Below are 21,888 nucleotides of genomic sequence, written 5' to 3'. Positions count from 1 at the left end.
TATATACAATTAGCAGGGGTTGTGGATGGTGCACATGAGTTTTTTCTCCCAAGCAAAAACACAGATGTTGTGTTTGCTTTGTTTTATAACCTTTTGGGTTTGCAATGTTCCCAGTTCAGTCTTTTGACATTTGCTCTTGTGAGCCTTCATCCTTCTAATAGGGACCTATATATATATATATATATATATATATATATATATATATATATAGAGAGAGAGAGAGAGAGAGATACAGTGGATAGAAAAAGTGCAAACACTCTTGGCAAAATGCCAGGTTTTTGTGATATAAAAAATGAGACCACAATAAATCATTTCAAATCTTTTTCCACCTTTAATGTGACCTATAACCTATACAATTCAATAGAAAATCAAACAAATCTGTTAGGGGAAAGCTATAAAAAATACAATAAGCTGGTTGCATAAGTGTACCCACCCTCAAACTAATACGTTGTTGAAGCACCTTTTGATTTAATTACAGTATTCACTCTTCTTGGGTACACACCTGCCATCAATTAAGGAGTCTCTGACTAACTCCAAATAAAGTTCAGCTGTCATAGTAGGATTTTCCTGAAATTTACTCGGTTGCCTGCTACAGCAAAAGCTATGGTTTGCAGAGAGCTTACAAAACATCAAAGGGATTTCATTGTTGAAAGGTATCAGTTTAGTAAAAGGATACAAAAAAAATTCCACAGCATTGGATATACCATAGAACACAGTGAAGACAGTCATCAAAAAGTAGAGAAAATATGGGACAACATAGAGCTAGACATCCCTCCAAAATTGATGGAAACAATAGACAAAAACTGGTCAGGGAGGCTGCTAAGAGACCTACAGCAACACTGAAGGAGCTGCAGGAATTTCTGGCAAATATTGGTTGTGTACTACATGTGACAACAATCTCCCGTATTCTCCATATGTCTGGACTATGGGGGTAGGGTTGCAAGATGGAAGCCTTTTCTTACACTGAAAAACATCCAGACTGGATTAAAATTTGCAAAACAATACATCACGTTTCCCAAAAGCATGTGGGAAAATGTGTTATGGTCTGATGAGACAAAGACTGAACTTTTTAGCCACAATTCCAAAAGGTACGCTTGGCACAAAATCACCACTTCGCATCACCAAACTCACCATCCCCACTGTGAAGCATGGTGGTGGCACTATCATGCTTTGGAGTTGCTTTTCTCCAGCTGGAACTGGGGCTTTAGTCAAAGTGGAGGGAATTATGAATAGTTCAAATACCAGTCACTTTTGGCCTAAAACCTTCAGGCATCTGCTAGAAAGCTGAACATGAAGAGGACTTTCACCTTTCAACATGACAATGGCCCCAAGCATACATCCAAAGCAACAAAAGAATTGCTTCACCAGAAGAAAATTAAAGTTTTGGAATGGCCCAAACAGAGCCCAAACCTAAATCCAATAGAAAATCTGTGGGGTGACCTGAAGATGGCTGTACACAAGAGATGCCCTTGTAATCTGACAAATTTGGAGCGCTTTTGGAAGGAAGAGTGGGAAAATATTGCAAAGTGAAGATGTATCATGCTGAAACACTCCTACTAAAGAAGACTGAATGAAGTAAGTAAATCAAAAGGTGCTTCAACAAAGTATTAGTTTAAGGGTGTGCACACTTATGCAACCAGCTTATTGTATGTTTTTTATTTTTTATATTTTTCCCCTAACAGATTTGTTTGTTTTTCAATTGAATTGTACAGGTTATAGGTCACATTAAAGGTGGGGAAAGTTTTGAAATTATTTATTGTGGTGTCATTTTTTTATATCACAAAAACATGGCATATTAACAGGGGTGTGCAGACTTTTTATATCCACTGTATGCAGGGGATATGGGTCTATATTGGAACATCGAAGTTTCACAACTTCAAATGTCCTAATATCAACCCCTATTCAGTGAAAGCTGAAAATAGCAAAGCTGCGGAACACCGAATTTCTTCCTAGGAAAGGGATTTGGTTGGCCATTCCTGTGGCTTAACTATTTTCAGCACTGTGGTGGAAGGTTATGGGTCGGGATCAGGTAAGTGTGAGATTGTGTGGACGTGAGGGTAAGGGTATGGGGTAGGTAAGTTAGGATTAGGGCACGGGTGAGGTGAGTGTGCTATAGTGACGGACCTTAGGGTTAGGGTTTGGGTTAAGGTAAGTGGATAGCTAGTGATGTATGTTCAGTTTAGTGTAGGGTTAGATGTAGGATTTTAGGTGTATGTGTGTGGTTTGCTGTTTGTTTGGTGAGCTTGTGTTGTGTGTATGTGTGTCGGAACAGCAAATATTTTTCCCTGGGAAAAAAATTGCTGTTCTGCATGTTTGATGTTGTCAGCGTTCGCTGAACAGGAGTCGATATTAGAACATTCGACGTTTTAAAAAGTCAATGTTCTAATATAGATCCATATATATATATATATATATATATATATATATATATATATATATATATATATATATATGTTTACTGACATAATGTTGAATGCTAAATGGTTGAAAATGAACTGGTTGACCACATTATATTGGATGATCAAAATGTTGAAATAAAATTAGTCTGAACACACAATGTTGAAAGTATCGAATTTGCCCATTTCTGCATTGTAGTGCAATCTCAGAGTTGATATATTTAAGTAGGGGGATGTGGGGGGTGCAGGGGGGTATAGCCCTACTGCAAAATAGTAAGGATGATCTCATTGCTTTTTCAATTAAATGATTATAGCCATTTTGATAATTCAATGTTTTGGGTTGAGATGTTATTTTTCAACCAAATGACTATTAGACATTATGAAATTCAACATTATGTCGGTAAACCATATATATATTTATATATATATATATATATATATATATATATATATATATATATATATATAGATAGATATATATATATGGTTTGGTATGAGAAATTCGAAGTGGGTTCAGTCAAACCCACTTACGTCGAAGTCCAGAGGCTGAACGGTGACAATGTCGAACCCCAACATTGTCGAAATATGAATGTCGTCCCCATCTCAACCCATGTTAAAGCCTGTTTCTAGATTTACTGTGAGTCACATTTTGAAAATGTGGCTTTCGCACACATTGGTCAGTGACCCCATCATTTGATGAGGTCTGGTTTGACTTTCTGATGGTTGAAGTGCATCCGTTTGACAGACACTTCTTCAAAAGGCTGATTTCAGGGTTTTGTAATGCAGCAGATTTTTCTACTGAATCTACAATGCTGAAACTTGATTCCTGTTCTACGTCTTGGACAGCAAATGGGTTTTTGCACAAATCTCCTGGAAATACTGAATGTTGAACTCCAGTTTTACCATGTTCAACATTAGGGAGGAAGATTATTTCAAATTAGAACATTTAAGTTCGGAACTCTGAACACTCGCACAGAAGCATTTCAACCTGGTAAACCTATATATATATATATATATATATATATATATATATATAGATATAGATATATATATAAATATAGATAATAGAGGTAAGCTTCTGCATTCTTTCACTAAATTCCATTACTTTATGTGGCAGGCTATAATCTGTCTACTGCAAAACTGCAGTTATAGTATTGGTTAGTGTTTTAATTTAAATAATCATATCCCTAGCAGTCTTAGTATCAAAATTCCAGGCAATAGTAAAAATAAAGATATTTTTAATGATGGTCTGTTTAATTGAGTGTTATAGTTGCAAGAATCATTAACTTTTTTTTTACCATGTAAAAACTGCTGTTTTAGAAATTTACTTGATCTTCACAGTTTGTGATATTTTTATATAAAAATTCAAGAAAAATTGGGACAGAGCCTTGATGGCCAACTGAGAACAGTGAAATTCGAGAGCACCATAAACTAGTATAATAATATAGGAAAATTGTATTATTTTCAAGTTTAAAACATCAGAAATCTATAGATAAACTACTAAACTACACAAATATCAATTTTGGTGGAGATATACAAAAATTTTCCTGTCAAGTAACTTGGAGATATATTGAGTCACTGAATATGAACAACTGAAGGAATTATCATCTAGATGCTGCTTTGAAAAAAGAACTGCAATTGATAACATCTACCTTAAAGTAACTATCTTTGAAGTTGGATGGCATTAAAAATGACTTAGAAAACCTCTAATTAAATTCTCAAAAACAGATTGATACTCTTAAGGAACTATTAGAGCAACACTATACAAAAATAACAAATATAGAGACTTCTCTAAATGACATTGAAGGGAGACTCAGAGATGAAGAATTCCAGAATACATGACTGCTTAACAAAATAGTTGACTTAGAAAACAGGGAAAGGAGAAACAAAAATAAGGATCTTTGGTCTGCCTGAAAACACTGAAGGAGAAGACATTATTTCATTCTTAACAATCTAGATTTTTGAATTTTTAGGCTTGAAAGAGGGACTTTTATTTGGAATTGAAAGGGAACATAGAGCTCTTGCTAACCTGCTTCTACCTCAAAAAATACTCCACCTAGATCCATAGTTATAAAATTTCTTTCATTTCTGGACAAGGAACTAATATTAAAATCTTCTTAGAGAAAATTGCCTTTAAAATACAATCAAAGCCTGATAAGGTCTGACAATGATTATTCTTCTGAAATACTAGAACAAATGAAAAAAGTCTGTCCAATAATAAAACTGTTGAAACAAAACAACATTAAAGCACAGCTGGCCTTTCCCGCCAAGATAAAATACTTTTTGTCAATGAGATGAGAACCTTTAATGATTTAGAAACTACTATATTTGTCAAATACAACAACATAGTGTCTGTCCCAGAAGAAATGGAATACTCAAAAGAAACAAATCCTTGGACTGATGCTAGAAAGAAGAAACAAAAAAATGATTCCAAAATAGCTGTCCCAAAAAAAATAACTCTTACAACTACATCTCTCAAAATATCATCTGATATGGTACATCACTTGTCATCTGTTTTTGTTTTAAAAAGGAGGGTTTCTTAAACAACTGAGAAATAGTAATGACTTATTCAGAATTTTCAGAGTCCAATAATTCTTCACAAACAAAGGTAGGTCAAGATGGGTTACTATTTACATTATATATAAGCCAAACAAAGCAACATATAATACAAATATAGAAGTTTTTGTCACCTTACTTGAACTCAATAAATACTTAACTTGTTCATTTTTCATTATTTTATTTATAATAATTTAAGTAAGTAATTAACTAATTCAACAAGGGACCATTCATCAGCGTTCAGACTCAAATGTAACAAATTAACATCATATATAATAGCAGTAACAGTAGAGTGTTTTGAAAAAAAATGCTGTCATGGAGACTAATGCCTTCTTCAGATAAAGTATGATTTAGAAATGTCATGTATATCCTGGTTAAATAATGGTAGCAAGCTCTTAGTACAAATGTCATCATTATTCTGTCTAAATATAGTTAATATCAATTATGGCAGGTATCAAAGTTGCGAGTGCTGTTTGATCAATCCTGATATAGAGTGTGTGGATGCAGCTGTGTCTGGTAGCAAGTACAAATGTCATTATTATTCTGCCTAAACATAGTTAATATTAAATATGGCAAGTATCATAGCTTTGAGTGCTGTTTGATCAATCCTATTATTGTATGCGTGGATGCAGCCGTGTCTGGCAGCTAGTACAAATGTCATTATTATTCTGTCTAAACTTAGTAAATATCAGTTATGGCAGGTATCATAGCTTCGAGTGCTGTTTGATTAAGTCTGACATGGTGTGTGTGGATGCAGCTGTTGTATGTTGCCGTTTTTGTCTCTGGGAAGCTGTGGGTTGCAGCTTTTGATCAAGGTTTACTGATGCTTGTGTATTAGGAAGAGACATTTGGTGTTTTAGCCTGGATCTAGGGGAAGGGGGTGGATAAAACTGTGATTTCGAATATTTTGCCAGAGAATAGTTTGTTTATACATCTGCTGAGTGAGAGATGGGAAGGCTGGAAGAATGTGTTATCTCTTGTTGTGGCGGCTTGTTGGGAGGATTTTTTTTTTATCTGTTTGCTCTCCATTCTTTTCCAGGCTGCTGCCTCACTGAAAGGGAGAGAATTTAGGCTTGAAGTTGCAGTGAAGTGAAGTGAAGCTTTGCTTCAGTTGCATCGTGAGCCTCTGGAATGCAATACACAGACACACTAACAGGAAACAGATGCTCCCAGGTTGCTATGGTAATGGAGACAGAGTAACAATAATGTTTAATGGCTCTGAGGAGCCTCCAAGATGATTCTCAGCAATGAGATTTTTGTTTTAAATATATATATATATATATATATATATTTATATATATTTAATAAAAGGGTTGTTTTAAACCACATGTACACATATTGATGGTCTCCCAACACTTTGTTTAGCTCATTAAGTTGATTCTTGATATAAAAAATAATAATAAGCACAATTTTATATTTAAAATGTATTTTGGTCCAAACACATTAAGGACTTAAATAAGAGTGGAAGTCTGAGTTATTGTGAAAGACTAAGAGCACTTGGTCTTGTGCAGTACCCTTTTCAGTGGTTTGGGATGTGAGCTTGCTTGGACATGTTGGGCATGTGAGGATAGCTGATTCTAGGGGTGTTTGGGGTTGCCGGAAAGTGTTAGAGAGTCATTAGATTTTTTTTGTGGAAATATCTGTGGGCATGGAAAGTGTGTTGAGTGGCTAACTGGCAGAGTAACCACTGTATGGAACAGGCTGGTAAAATGGAACAGGATAAATATTGGTTTGGATATTTTAAGAACAGCCTGGAAACACACCCCATTAACTAGTGAATGGTATTCTGGAAAAACTGGATCGGCATTATTGCACGTGCTTGAAGTACTGATATGTATGTATGTAAGGATGGAAATATACCAAATAAGAAACTAGAAGGGTCTTATAACTTAAAGTCTATGGACTGTATAAACATGCTTGGAAGGAGCTAATAATAAGAATACAAATTACAGCTTGTGGTCTCTCAAATAGCTAAATAACAGCAAAAAAAAAAACACACACACACGCACAATAGTTATATAATTTATGAGTTTAGTAACTCTAGACATAAAATATATAATTGTCATACAAGATGAAGCAGTCTGCTATATTTAGATATTAAAGACAGGATTTAATAATATGGGCTTGTGCATAATAACAGTACTGTCTTAACTTGTCATAAATGACATACACAACATTGAAGATCAAGGGGAAGCATGATGATTTTCTTATATAAGTAAATATGCATAACAAGTCATATAATTGCTTTAACTTGAATTGTAGTTTTTGTAATCCATCTTGACCATATATAATAATTAAGCAGTTACCAAGGTAATTAATGTTTTATACATGACATCAAACTGACAAAGTTGTTCAAGAGAAACAATAGAAGCCTGAACTTGAAATGTTACAGAATCTAACAATCATATTCTAAACAAACAACATTAAATTGATGATAGACACTCAGTTTAATAACATGGGCTTGTGTATAATAACACTGTTGTTTTAACTTGTCACAAATTATATTCGCTATATTGAACATCAAGGGGAAACATGATGATTTTCTCATCTAAGTAAATATGCATAACAAGTCATATAATTGCTTTAACATGACATCAAACTGACAAAGTTGTTCAAGGAAAACAATAGAAGCCTGTACTAGGAATGTCACAGAATGCAACAATGACATTCTGAACAAATAGTATTAAATTGAGAATAATCACTCAGTTTAACCTTTGCTGATTTTACAAAATAGAATGTTGCCATTTAAGTCTAAAAGCTTTCAGTATATGCCATAAAATGGCAATTTATGAATATGGAAAGGGAACTTGTAATCATTAATCACAATAAGTGACTGTTGTTTTTAACCTATAAATTCACTAATTTTATAATAAGAAATGACAGATATGAAAATCCTTATGTGTAGGAAATGGGGGAAGGAGATGCACTGATAATTATAATGCTCTAACTTTCATCAATGTTTATATAAAACAAACTTGATGCTTTAAGTAAGTTAGCAACAAAGAAAGTGATTACTTAAATGCTGGCAAACAATGAGATATAACTTCTGATATATCTAGTAAAATACATACATTAGGTATAAATATGATTACCATCTATTTACATTAAGTAATAAGTTTTGAAAGACTTCATCAATAAGGGTGAATATGTTAAATAACTGTATGCTATAATCTTTTACTGAGGTTTTATATATGATACATCCTACTTTACTATAATTGAATTGCTTGTCATCTATCTTTCATGTAAATATGAATTGCTTATACAATAAGTAGACATTTATATTGTATTAGAATTCTGTCTAATCTACAATATCTGTTAAAAATAATATAAATATCGCTTATTCGTATTACAAATATTCTCCATATGATAATTCAATTTATGGAGCTCAGATGTTCTGTATTGTCAAGGTATGAGTGATAATCTGATGGATTTAGGTTTATCCATCAGATTAGGAATAATTTTCATTCCATGGCTAGTGTGGATCTTAGTTTTAACATTTATTCATTTAAATTTATTTCACAAAAACATTTTTAGTATGCCTGACCAAAACATTACTTTATTAGTAAACACTCAAAGTATAAAACTGATAATTTCCTTTAAAATCTCAAACATATACTTTATGGTTTTCAGAGGAAAATGTTTAATAGTCACAATAAAACAAAAAATACATAGTCTAAATAACCTAGGATGGAATTAACTTGATTATCTTTAAATATCAATGGCTTAAACAATCCTAGCAAGAGATCAAATCTACTGGCATATTTCAAACTGAACAAAGCAGACATTACCTTCCTTCAAGAAGCAATTCAAAACAAATGACAATTAAAAATGGAATTCTAATGAATATATGATACTGACACAATCCACTTATAAGACAAAGACAAAAGGGGTAACAATTTTTTGGAAAACAAATGTGATTAACCCAGAAATCATTTATAAGTATGAAGATAAAGAAGGCCTTATGGCATTAGTAATAGTTAAATATAATAACAGAATATGGACCCTAGCCAATCTATACTGGTTCCCAGACATTGGATCAGGAACTGTTAAAAAACACTTGGATTTCATTTCCAATAATTATAAAGGCAACTTAATTTTAGGAGGAGATTTTAACTGTATATTTGATATTTCTCAAACTACAAATAAAAGACAACTGCATACATCTGCTGTACCAAAAGCTTTAAACAAATGAGTAGAATCATTTCATCTTGTAGATACCTTCAAATTTAAAGAAGATAAATCTTTGTTGTTTTCTCATCAAGATCACCGATTTGGTACCGAAACTAGAATAGATAAAATATTTGCTGCCCATGACTTACACTCTAAAATTATTAATTTCTCAATCACTCCCTGCCCCTTTTCAGACCACAATTCTTCGATACTAAAATTTCAAAATGGGTAAAAACCATTAATCTTTAACTCCAGAATTCCAGCATACATAACTAAAATTAAAGAGTTCAAGCCCTGGTTATTATCTGGATGACAGTTCTTCTTAGATATTAATTACACCACAGAGATAAATAAAATAATGATATGGGACTCATTAAAAGCTTACATATATGGTAAAACCCTAACTTGGTATAATAAAAAAAACCTCAGAGAATGGGATTTTGAATTATTAGATCTACAATCCAAACTTTTGCCAGTAAAAGCTGAAAAAATCTAAATCATTCGGAGATGAAAAAGAAAGTAGAAATATTAAACATTAAATGCTATGAAATTCTAACACATAAAACTAGTTTAGTTTTAAAAAAACTAAAAATTAATACCATGGCCACTTCTTCCAAATATCTACATAATTTATCCACAAGACTCAAAATACAATCATAAGCTAATAACATTAAAAGTATCTTCCGTGAAAAGAAAGGGAAAAATGTCTCGGATATAAGTAATATTCTTGATGCCTATAGAAATCACTATATGGAACATTTCCAAATAAAAAATATACATATTGATCAATTAAATCTAGATGAAAAATGGTCTAATATAAAAAACCCAGAACATTTTAAATTAGATCTGCAAGCACCCATATCCTGCAAAGAAATTGCAGCTACAAACAGGGTAAAAATAATAAAGCTCCAGGTATAGATGTCATAATTATGGCAATATATAAACTTTTTCCTTCAAAGATACTATCCCTCTTCCATAAAACTCTATTAGAAATTCAGTCACAAGTTTTAATATCACCCTCTTGGAGATATTCCTTAATGACAACAGTCCTAATGGAAAACAAATCACCAAACCTCTGTACATCATATACACCTATATCATTATTAAATAATGACTATAAGATATTTATGACAATATTAACTAACAGAATGAAAATACCGCTATCAAAAACAATAAATAACGATCACATTGGATTTATATATCATAGACACACACACATGACAATATTAAAAGTATAATTTATCTTATAGATTATGTTAATAAAGAAAATAAAGAAACACTCATAACTGGCTTAGATATAGAGAAAGCCTTTGATTCCCTAGATTGGGGCTATTTATTAAAAATTCTGGTGCTATTTCAATTTCCTCCTTCCTTTGTTCATCTACTAAAGAATATATACAAGTAATTAGCGTATGTTAAGCTAGGTCCTTTTACCTCTGAATCTATACATATAACAAAGGGTATGAAACAAGGATGCCTCATGTCACCGATTCTATTTGCTTTGGCTATTGAAATATCGGCAGATTCAATATGTAACAATACAAAAATCAAAGGAGTAGATGTTTATGAACAATACAATTCTAAAGTAGTGCTCTTTGCTGATGACATATTATTAACATAATCCAGTACAAAAGAGACATTAGAAGAATTGGATATTTTAATTGACACATTGTACAGGACTTCAGGACTCCATTTCAATAAATCAAAATCAAAATTTTTATTTTTAAATAAAAAAAAAGAATTGCAGATGAAGGGAAATCACATTATAGGGAAACAAGAATCTACCTTAAAATATCTAGGAATTGAGTTATGCAAGGATAATAATGAATTAGTCTAAAAAAAACTACAATAATATCATCAATACAATTAAAACCTCTGTGGAAAAGTGGAACAAAATAATATTAAAATTTGAAGATAGACTACAGTTAATAAAAATGGTTTTTACTACCCAAGATTCTATATATAGCTTTAGCAATGCAACTGTTACCAGCAAGGAATATACTCAAAGAAATAAACTCATGTCTAATAAATTCTTTATGGTTTCCCAAAAGAAACAGAATAGCTTTAATGCATCATATCAGACCATGGAAACAGGGAGGATTAAACTTTCCTGATATAAAAACATATATAAAAGCAACAATATATAAAACAATCTCAGACTGGATAAGTCCAAATTATTCTGCAAATCGGAAAGAATGGCTAACTGTAATATCAATAAATGAATTTGATGTACAAAAAAAAACTCAAATAACAGATAAAAACAATTTTCCATGGCACATATTATGTATTAGTATGTAATATAACATAACTAAGCCCACTAAAACTCATATGATTAATTATTACATTGACTCATTTAGGAAAATTATTAATGCAAATATAGATTTAAAAATCTGGTTTGATCTTTTAACACAATTCATAGCTACAAATAGCTATCTGCATAAAATATACAGAGAAATAATTAATTCATGGGAACAGAAAGGAATTGTTTGTTGGTTTCAATGTATCAAAGAACTAAAAGTTTTGGATATGCAAACAAGAGAAACAACATACAAAATTCCACAACAAGATTAGCTAACTATGCAAAGCATTCTGATGTATTCGCAAGATTTATAGATTCATAGGTTCATAGGTAGGTGCTAGGCTATTGACCCTAGGGCCTATATAAGCCTAGCCATAAAGGTACCCTGGCTTTCGCCATCCAAGAAAATTATTTTCCTGTGTCCCTGTTGAGCAGAGCCACAGAAGTGATTCCCAGGGTGAACTTTCTATTTCCCATCCAATCATCAAGATTTTTCTTGAAGAGTGCTAACGAAGAGCTTTGATTGATATAGATAGGTAGTTTGTTCCAGAGTATGGGAAGTCTCTGGTTCAGGAATCTATCCCTCTAGCATGTTCAGTTTATTGTGTTGACAAGGTTTAGGTCCCTAGAGTATGTAGCTCAGAGGGATTGGATTTCTTTAAGTGGAGCATGTCCAACAGCTCTGGGTTTGGCATAGCTTTGTATGTTAGGAGTTTTTTGAGATGGTCTGCATAGGGCGTCTGTTTGAGGCCTGTAATCCTCTCTGTGAGGAATTTCTGTGGCCTTTCCAGTTGTTGTAGATGTCTTGTGAGGTACATACCAAAAGGGGTGTTGTACTCAATAATGGGTATAATGAGTGCTGAGTAGAGGGGAACAATGACCTCTTTTTCCTGGATGAGAAACATTTTGTGATTAGGTGTGCCATGTAGAAAGATTTCCTGACTAATGTGGTGATGTGATTATCAAAGGAGAGACTGCTGTCCACCTGTGTCCGAAGGTCTCTTATCACACTTTTGGTGTTAAGCAGACTACCGCCTATGTGGTAGGTAATGGGTACAGAGTTTTTACCAAAGGGGATGACAATGCACTTTTTGGCATTGAGCTTGAGGCCATGGCTTTGACAACAGGCATCTGTCTCAGTGTGGCCCTTTTGTAGGATGTCCACATCATTAGGAGTTTCGATTATGACTCCTTGTTTGCAGTCATCTACGGACTTCATTAGCCAAAGACCTTCTGTGTTAGCCTGTACTTCAGAGAAGTATATACCAAACAGGAGAGGACCCAGGACTAAACCCTGTGGTACTCCACTTGTCACTGGTCTGAAGTCGGATTTGGAGTCTGCTACTTTCACAGTGTGGGTTCTGACAGTGAGACAGTTGGCAACCCATCTTGTGACATAGGGATTTATACCTAGTTTAGTGAGTTTATCTATAATTCCAGAGTGGGGGATGGTGTCGAAAGCCTTGGCACAATCTAGATAGGCTGTGTGAACCACCTTACCCTCATCTACGGCTTTGGTGACTGCATCAAAGAAGTCTATCAGGTTTAGAAGACATGATCTGCCTTTTTCAAACCTGAACTGGGTGGGGTCTAGAGTTTGGAGATTACCAATGTCTTTCTTTATAAGTTCCATGATGATACATTCCATGGCCTTGCAGACCAGGCTCGTCAGGCTAATGGGGCAATAGTTCCCGGGGTCTATGGCGACTCCCCATTTGTAGAGTGGGATAACCATTGTTGTGTGCCATTCAGTGGAGACAGACCCTGAGGTGAGGCTATGATTGAACATGGTACTTAGGTGAGGTGCCAGTTCATTCTGTAGTTCATGTAGAACACAGCCTGGGATGTTGTCAGGTCCCATGGACTCTGTGTTCTTGGCTTTGGAGAATGTGTTTTTTACCTGTGCAGCCGTGATTACAGGAACTTTGCATTCTTCCAGTATAGAGATGGGCCCTTTAGGGGGTAAAAGGGGGGTAAAGTTAGCACTGAACCTCTCTGCCAGGATGTTGGCAGTATCTGTTGGTTCTGTATATTTAGTGCCATTGTGCTGTAACTCAGAACAGATTTGAGAGTTGCCATTGAGATTCTTGACACAGCTATAGAATGCTTTGTGGTTGTCCTTAGAATCAGTGGTAATTTTGTTTTTGTAACTAGCTTTGGAGGATTTTATGAGGAATCTCAGCTTCTTACTGAGCCTGACCATGGAGTTCCTTCAATCATGCGATTTTACTCTTTTTTACAAAAGTTTCTTTCTCCTGTTGTAGAGTTTGTTTATGGCAGGGGACCACCAGATTGGCTTCCTTTTTCTGTTTTTGGAGGATAGCATCTTGATTCTGTTAGGGATAGCATGATCCATGCACTCGTGTAACTGCTTATAAAGTGCATTTATGTAGCATTCAGCAGTCTTACCTCTATTGTCCATCTGCATGGGTGTCGTGAAATGTGCCACTTCTATCTTAAAAAGTGTGAAGTTGACTTTGGAGAATTTTTTTATGGTGGTTTCCCTAAAGGGGGTGGGGGTGGGATGTGGATGTCTAGGGTGAATAGCTTGTGGTCATATGTGACCAATGAGGAAGTGACCTCTGGTGTGGAACACCAGTCACCCATGTTGGTAATGACCAGGTCTAGGATGCTGCTGCCCCTGGTGGGGTTGTGGATAAGTTGAACCAAGGCATTGGAATTTATGAATTCCAGAAAATGTTGAGCAAAAGTGTTAGTACATGAGTAGTTTCCCTAGTTAATGGTGGGGTAGTTGAAATCACCCGTTATTAGGGTGTTGGGTTGTACCCTAATATTTTCTAGTGTATCAAGAAATGATGAGTGAGAATCCTGGGGCATGGTGGGGGATCTGTAGCAAGCTACAATTTGGATTGCGGTCATGCCCAGAGTTAGTTGCACTTGGATAATCTCGGCTGCATTATGCTGAGCAACTAGCCTGGAGGTGGAGATGTGGATATCCTTAATGAACATGGACACGCCTCCACCTTTAGTGTATCGATCCAGGTTAGCCGGCCGAAAGGTGTGGTATGCAGGGGTGCTCTCTGGAGCCTTGAACCAGGTCTCTGTCACTGCACAGACATCAATGTTCTCCAGTGTAAGGAGTGCCTTGAGTGAGTGCATTTTGAGGTTTAGACTTTTAGCATTGGGTAGCATTACCCTCAGATTTTGCTTGTTTGTACCTGTAACGGTGGTGAATTTGTCATTTGAACCTTGCCTAAAAAAGGCATTATAGGGGTGCAAGAGCCTTAGCCAGTATCTGGAATCCCAAGGGTGACAGGTGCAGGCAATCACTGGCAAGGCATTGTGGTCTGCTGATAATGTCATCCCAGGCAGATAGATACTGGATCCCCTTAGAACGACAACAGAAGCTTAGCCAATTGTTGAAGTCAATAATTTTGTCCTTGTACTGTGGTATCATTCTGGGTAAAGGCAGGATGCTACTCGGGGCTAGGGTCATATCTGCCTGGGCTACAAGATCGGAGAGCTCTTCCATGTCTCTTTTCATGTACTCCAGGGAGGTACATCTCAGGTCATTCACACAAACATGGACAATGACATATCTGTACTTGTTGTAGAGTGACCTGAGTGTGTTATGTGGTGGATCCTGGCTCCTAATAGGCAGCTGACAGTAACTTTCTCCTTGTTTAGCCTGGTGAGTGGAACATCAGTGTGCCTGACTATAGAGTCACCTATGACTAGAGTGTTGAGTACCTAGTTGTGCCTTATGGGCTGTGGCTGAGTGGCACACTGAGTTTGTGGGCTATGTGTCATTTGGGTTGTGTTGGGGGATGGAGGTTGCTTGAGTTTCTGCTTTGGAGGTCTCTGTTGCTTGGGCAGATTTTTATTGAGAGCCTCTATTAATGTAGGTGTGCATTTTGTGTTTCTGTGTGTGTGTTTTGGTGGTGTAGGTTTTGAGGGACTATGTGATGAGTGTGGTGCGGTGCAAGTGTTTACCTTCTCCTCTTGACTGTCTAGTCCAGTATTGGGTGAAGAGAGCTTTTCTTCCAGTTTGGCTATATAAGTGCATCTCTCAAAGTTTGTAGTGTTGGGTGGTAGGAGGAGAGGTTTATCTGTGTACATGAGGCAATTGCTGCATTGCCCCAAGATTTCCAGATACATCAGGTAGACAGGAGAAAACACCAGGAGCTGACCCTTAGACATGCCTGGATAGGTGCTTATTTATTAAGTACTAAAAACTGTTTTCCTCTAGACAAGTGAGGAAAGTTGAGTGCTGTAGTAATTTGTAGCTTATTTAGTGCTTACAACGAGTTCTGAACAAGTGCTGAGCTTAAAAAAAGAGATTTGAGTGCTAAAACTAAAAAACTGGCTAGTTCTAAGGTAAATTTTGAAGAGGAGACTTTATGGCGTCATGAGTAGTTTAACCCTAGCTAAGCGGCGATGCATAAAGTGTGTGTGTGTATATATATATATATATATTTTTTTTTAATATATATATATATATATATATATATATATATATAAATATATATAACAGTAGAAAATGAGCAAACTGATTTAAACAAATTACCAATTAACCAATAAAAAGCTAAAAACTGAGCCCCGTTTCAGCAGTCTTTGATCAGACAAGTTCTAACTTCACACTCCTGCCACTAGGGTGCAGGGGAACCTTCTACAAAAAAAGATGGCCTGTATTAGTGTTCAAGTTATACAAACAAAGCTCTATTCAGCAGGTATGAATCTAGTCTATGCAACTAAAAACAAGGCGTACCAATTTCAGAAAGAAACGGTTCAAACAAGCAGACACAATAAGCCTTTAACCAGAAACTCCCAGTGCAGAAGGGCAGATTCTACCCGCTACTCCCACAAGAGTTCAGACAACACCTTTTTAATATAAAATAACTTGCTTGAAGCCCAAGTGCTTAAACCAGAACTAATACACTTTTAGAACAGACACTAAGCTTTCAGTCAGCAACTCCCAACTTAGAAGGATGTAAGCTACCTGTCCTGCCACAACAGTGCAGACCACAACCTTCTTAATGTAAAACAACTGGTCTGAAGCACAAATGCTTAAATCAAAGCCTTAGAATAACAGTTACAATTTAATCAGGCTACTAACAATCAGTAATAAATGCAGCAGAATAAATGCAATTTAGTACTTTTAAGGACAGGCAGCAAAAGCAAAATAAAATAATAAAGTAGGAAGAAACACAAATACAGTAAAAGCAGATGAATAAAGTGCAATTTTATATATATATATATATATATATATATATAAAACAATAGAAAACGAGTAAAACTGATTTAAAAAAAATTACCCAATTGACCAGTTAAAAAGCTTAAAACTGAGCCCTGTCGCAGCAGTATTCAGTCAGACAAGTTCTAACTGCATACACCTGCCACTAGGGTGCAGAGAAACCTTCTCCAAAAAAGATGGCCCAGATCAGTGCTCATTATACAAAGCTAGATTTAGCAGGCCTAAATCTAGTCTATGCTACAGCAAACAAGGCGGACCGATTTCAGAAAGAAACAGTTAAAATAAGCAGGAGCAATATGCCTATAACCAGAAATTCCCAGCTCAGAAGGGCAGAATCTAGTCTCTCCTCCCACAAGAGTGCAGACCACAAACCGTCTTAATGTAAAATAATTTTCCTGAAGCCCAAGTGCTTAAACCAGAACTAATACACTTTAAGAAGAACAGACACTAAGCCTTCAATCAGCAATTCCCAACTTAGAAGGATGTAAGCTACCTGTCCTTCCACAACAGGGCAGATCACAAACCTTCTTAATATAAAACAACTGGTTTAAAGCTCAAGTGCTTAAACCAAAAGGCTTAGAATAAGAGTTACAATTTAATCAGGCTACTACCAAGCAGTAATAAATAGAGCAGAATAAATTCAACTGAGTACTTTTAAGAAGAGGCAAAAGCAAAATACAGTAATAAAGTAGGGAGAAACACAAATGCAGTAAAAGCAGATGAAGTGCATTTTTTGTGTGGAAAAGGAGGGAACAGATCAGATTAAGATACTATAGGGAATGTCCTTCAAATGTGCTCTCACTGTACACAGAAGAGAGATGGGACTGGTAGGAGTATCTGAAATCAAAATATGATCTCACTGTTCTCAGCTGAGTAAGCAAATGAGATGGGCCAAAAAGGAGTGTCCAAAAACAGATTTACAGCAGGGGCAGGCAATTCCAAAGCCACCAAGATTAACACCAGAAAAGGAACAGGGAGGGAGGGTGGGAAACTAAGTGCAGATAGACAGAGAGCACAATATTGTATTAATCAAATATCTAATCTTAAATAAGTGAAGAGAAAAGTATACTTAAATCAGCTTGTGTCAAGTTGATGTTTGCAGGCAAATCTCAGCAGCCAACAACTAAGCAGATGAGCAAAAATGATTACAAGAAATGTGACCAACACAGATTTTAATGCAAGCAGAAACCCCTAGGCTAAGAGTAACACAGAATTTCAAAAGCAGTCTAACAACTTTCAATGAGCCCAAATGGCTACATGTTTCCACACTTCAGGCAACTAACTGCAGATAGACAGAGAGCACAATATTTAAAGAATCAAATATCTACAAATATGTAATCTTAAATAAGAGCAGAGAAAAGTATACTTAAATCAGCTTGTGTCCAGCTGATGTTTGCAGGCAAATCCCAGCAGCCAAAATCTCATCAGATGAGCAAAAATGATTACTAGAAATGTGACCAACACAGATTTTAATGCAAGCAGGAACACCTAGGCTAAGAGTAACACAGAATTTCAAAAGCCATCTAACAACTTTCAATGAGCCCAGAAGGCTACACTTTTTCAGACTTCAGACAATTAACTGCAGATACACACAGAGCACAATATTTAATGAATCAAATATCTAAAAATATATAATCTTAAATAAGTGCAGAGAAAAGTAAACTTAAATCAGTTTGTGTCCAATTGATTTTTGCAGGCAAATCTCAGTAGTCAACAACTCAGCAGATGAGCAAAAGGATTACTAGAAATGTGACCAACACAGATTTTAATGCAAGAAGTAACCCCCCAGGCTAAGAGTAACACAGAATTTCAAAAGCAGTCTAGCAACTTTCAATGAACCCAGATGGCTACACTTTTTCACACTTCAGGCAACTAACTGCAGATAGACAGAGAGCACAATATTTAATGAATCAAATATCTACAAATATCTAATCTTAAATAAGTGCAGATAAAAGTATACTTAAATCAGCTTGTGTCCAGTTAATGTTTACAGGCAAATGTCTGCAGCCAACAACTCAGCAGATGATCAAAAATGATTACTAGTAATGTGACCATCTCAGATTTTAATGTAAGCAGAATCCCCCAGGCTAAGAGTAAGACAGAATTTCAAAAGCAGTCTAACAACTTTCAATGAACCCAGATGGCTACACTTTTTTCACACTTCAGGGAACTAACTGCAGATAAAAAGAGAGCACAATATTTAAAATATCAAATATCTACAAATATCTAATCTTAAATAAGTGCAGAGAAAAGTATACTTAAATCAGCATGTGTCCATTTGATGTTTGTAGGCATATCTTAGCAGCCAACAACTCAGTAGATGATCAAAAATGATTACTAGAAATGTAACCATCTCAGATTTTAATGCAAGCAGAATCCCCCAGGCTAAGAGTAACAAAGAATTTCAGAAGCAGTCTAACATCTTTCAATGTGCCCAGATGGCTACACTTGTTCACACTTCAGGCAACTAACTGCAGATAGACAGATAGCACAATATTTAATAAATCAAATATCTACAAATATGTAATCATTAATAAGTGCAGATAAAAGTATACTTAAATCAGCTTGTATCCAGTTGATGTTTGCAGGCAAATCTCAGCAGCCAACAACTTAGCAGATAATCAAAAATGATAACTAGAAATGTGACCAACACAGGCTTTAATGCAAGCCAAACCCCCCAGGCTAAGAGTAACACAGAATTTCAAAAGCAGTCTAAAAACTTTCAATGTGCTCAGATGGCTAGACTTTTTCACACTTCAGGAAACTAACTGCAGATAGACAGAGAGCACAATACTTAATGAATCAAGTATCTACAAATATCTAATCTTAAATAAGTGTAGAGAAAAATATACTTAAATCAGCTTATATCCAGTTGATGTTTGCAGGCAAATCTCAGCAGCCAACAACTCAACAGATGAGCAAAAAATATTACTAGAAATGTGACCAACACAGATTTTAATGCAAGCAGAACCTCCCAGGCTAAGAGTAACATGGAATTTCAAAAGCAGTCTAGCAACTTTCAGTGAGCCCAGAAGGCTACACTTTTTCACACTACAGCTAACTAACTGCAGAAAGACAGCGAACACAATATTTAATGAATCAAGTATCTACACATATCTAATCTTAAATAAGTGCAAAGAAAAGTATACTTAAATCAGCTTGTGTCCAGTTGATGTTTGCAGGCAAATCACAGCAGCCAACAACTCAGCAGATGAGCAAAAATGATTATTAAAAATGTAGCTATCTCAGATTTTAATGCAAGCAGAAACTCCCAGGCTAAGAGTAACACAGCAATTCAAATGCAGTCTACCAACTTTCAATGAACCCAGATGGCTACACTTTTTTCACTCTTCAGGCAACTAATTGCAGATAGACATAGAGCACAATATTTAATGAATCAAATATTTACAAATATCTAATCCTAAATAAGTGCAGAGAAAAGTAAACTTAAATCAGCTTGCATCCAGTTGATGTTTGCAGGCAAATTTCAGCAGCCAACTACTCAGCAGATGAGCAAAAATGATTACTTGAAATGTGACCAACACACATGTTAATGCAAGCAGAAACCCCCAGTCTAAGAGTAATACAGAATTTCAAAAGCAAACAACTTTCAATGAGCCCAAATGGCTTCACTTTTTCACACTTCAGGCAACTAACTGCAGGCAGAGAGCACAATATCTAATGAATCAATTATCTACAAATATCTAATCTTAAATAAGTGCAGAGAAAAGTATACTTAAATCAGCTTGTATCCAGTTGATGTTTGCAGGCAAATCTCAGCAGCCAACAACTCAACAGATGAGCAAAAATGATTACTAGAAATGTGACCAACACAGACTTTAATGCAAGCCGAAACCCCCAGGCTAAGAGTAACACAGAATTTCAAAAGCAGTCTAACAACTTTCAATGAAACCATATGGCTACACTTTTTCACACTTCAGGCAACTAACTACAAGTAGAAAGAGAGCACAATATTTAATGAATCAAATATCTACAAATATGTAATCTTAAATAAGTGCAGAGAAAAGTATACTTAAATCAGTATGTATCCAGTAGATGTTTGTGGGAAAATCTCAGCAACCAACAACTCAGAAGATGAGCAAAAATGATTACTAAAAATGTGACCAACACAGATTTTAATGCAAGCAGAAACCCCCAGGCTAAAAGTAACACAGAATTTCAAAAGCAGTCTAACATCTTTCAATGAACCCAGATGGCTACACTTTTTCACACTTCAGGCAACTAACTGCATATAGACAGAGAGCACAATATTTAATGAATCAAATATCTACAAATATGTAATCTTTAATAAGTGCAGAGAAAAGTATACTTAAATCAGCTTGTATCCAGTTGATGTTTGCAGGCAAATCTCATAAGTCAACAACTCAGCTAATGAGCAAAAATGATTAGTAGAAATGTGACCGACACATGTTTATGCAAGCAGAAACCCTCAGGCTAAGAGTAACACAGAATTTCAAAAGCAGTCTAACAACTTTCAATGAGTACAGATGGCTATACTTTTTCACACTTCAAGCAACTAACTGCATATAGACAGAGAGCACAATATTTAATGAATCAAATATCTACAAATATCTATTCTTAAATAAGTTCAGAGGTAAGTTTTCTTAAATCAGCCTGTGTCCAGTTGATGTTTGCAGGCAAATCTCAGTAGCCAACAACTCAGCAGATGAGCAAAAATGATTACTAGAAATGTGGCCAACACAGACTTTAATGCAAGCAGAAACCCACAGGCTAAGAGTAACGCAGAATTTCAAAAGCAGTCTAAAATCTTTCAATGTGCTCAAATGGCTAGACTTTTTCACACTTCAGGAAACTAACTGCAGATAGGGAGAGAGAGAGAGAGAGAGAGAGAGAGAGCAAAATATTTAGTGAATCAAATATCTATAAATATCTAATCTTAAATAAGTGCAGAAAAAAGTATACTTAAATCAGCTTGCATCCAGTTGATGTTTGCAGGCAAATTTCAGCAGCCAACTACTCAGCAGATGAGCAAAAATGATTACTTGAAATGTGACCAACACAGATGTTAATGCAAGCAGAAACCCCCAGTCTAAGAGTAATACAGAATTTCAAAAGCAAACAACTTTCAATGAGCCCAAATGGCTACACTTTTTCACACTTCAGGCAACTAACAGTATTTAATGAATCAAATATCTACAAATATCTAATCTTAAATAGGTGCAAAGAAAAGTATACTTAAATCAGCTTGTGTCCACTTGATGTTTGCAGGC

General features: G+C 35.4%; 1 protein-coding gene across 3 annotated transcripts in view; it reads left to right on the top strand.

Annotated features, from left to right (window-relative positions):
* Positions 1 to 21,888, top strand: part of LOC122807226 (aminopeptidase Ey-like) — a 1,536,433-nt gene that overhangs the window by 408,611 nt on the left and 1,105,934 nt on the right. The gene's annotated exons all lie outside the window — the stretch shown is intronic.

This window comes from Protopterus annectens, chromosome 7.part0, assembly GCF_019279795.1.
Source record: "Protopterus annectens isolate FY-2018-M chromosome 7.part0, PAN1.0, whole genome shotgun sequence".
In the NCBI taxonomy this organism is placed as follows: Eukaryota; Metazoa; Chordata; order Ceratodontiformes; family Protopteridae; genus Protopterus; species Protopterus annectens.
This window is presented reverse-complemented; position numbering and strand designations above follow the sequence as displayed.